The sequence below is a fragment of the Stegodyphus dumicola genome, chromosome 12 (genome assembly GCF_044657685.1).
Source record: "Stegodyphus dumicola isolate Sdum_Otavi_A_Nest chromosome 12, ASM4465768v1".
Classification (NCBI taxonomy): Eukaryota; Metazoa; Arthropoda; class Arachnida; order Araneae; family Eresidae; genus Stegodyphus; species Stegodyphus dumicola.
Window position 1 is genome coordinate 70,268,987 of NC_140779.1, and position 1,321 is coordinate 70,270,307.

Genomic DNA, 1,321 nt, shown 5'->3' on the forward strand with positions numbered 1-1,321 from the left:
ATTCTCGACCTGTCGAGCCCATTCGATCATGCTCGACGCCAAATTATCGAATTGAACGACCGGTATTTCGGGAAAATGACCTTTCAGTTGCGCCAATTGCGTTTCGAGGGTCCTCTCTAGATTTTCTTTGAAATGGAATACTTTTTCGAGTTCCGAGAGAATCTGATCGTAATCCGTGGCCCCAAAATACGCATTCCATTTAGTCCGTATCAGAGTTACCAAATTCGTTTTCAGGACCTCCAGTTTCTTTTCCAAAGCGACGCGTTACCGTTTTTCATGTTCTAGACTCTGCTGAATTTTTTATGTTCTTGGCTACGATCCCGATGGAGTTGAGCTTGGATTTGTTGTAGAACCTCCTTCGCTTCGTTCTGGTTCTCAATCGATTGTTGAAGATCGTGCAGTCGTTGCAAGAGGGTCGTGTCTTCCATCATGCTTTTAGAGGAAGAAGGGAGACTGTGAAGAATGGAATGAGCTAAATTGTCGGGCGTTAGCGATTGATTTAAAGCATTCCCGAGAAGTGTTAATTGGTTCAAAAGCTGGGTTTGCCAATTTTGTAAATACTGGATATACGTTTGAATTTGCTGGAAGAAAAACGTTTTCCAATCTTGGTTCGCACCTAAAGGTTTCCAAAATGAGGGGGGAAGGATCGTCTGTAAAAACGTCATAAACTGCGTTTCGTGGAACTCCTTCATTTGTTTAGCCATTTCGTCTCGAAGAATCGTCTCAATATGAGGATTTTTCTTTTGCAGCGTGTCAAGAACGCGTTGAATACCTTCCTCGAAATGTGTTTCGGACTCGATTTTCCATTTTTGCAGGAGGTCGGTTCGTTCTTTCTGACCCTGCTCCAACTGCTTTTCCAACATCCGTTTTTCGTTTTGACAAAGGGTCAATTGTCCTTTCAGTTGCTCGTTCAATTGCTGGACGTGATGTTTTTGTTCCGATTGATACGATGTTAAAAACTGGTCGAGGGTTTCTTGTAATTGCTCTAATTTAGATCGCGACGACTCGATCATGAGCTGCTGAGAAGGAGGCGATTCGAGCGGTAAAGTTTCAATGACCGTAGTCGTAGAAGAAGGAGGAAGTTTCAGTTGCTCGATCGTTTCTTGTAAAGCCATTTGCAAAGGGCGGATTAAACTTTCCGTTCGTTGCATCCATTCTTCAAGTCCCGTTTCGTAGCGTTGGTGGAGCATTTCCCATTCGTTCATCAAACGGTTTGGAAACTCGATATTATTATTATTATTATTATTATTATTCAATTGTTGTTGTTGTTGTTGTTGTTGTTCTACTATTTGCCTCTGCCATTGTATTTTTTCAGACTCGT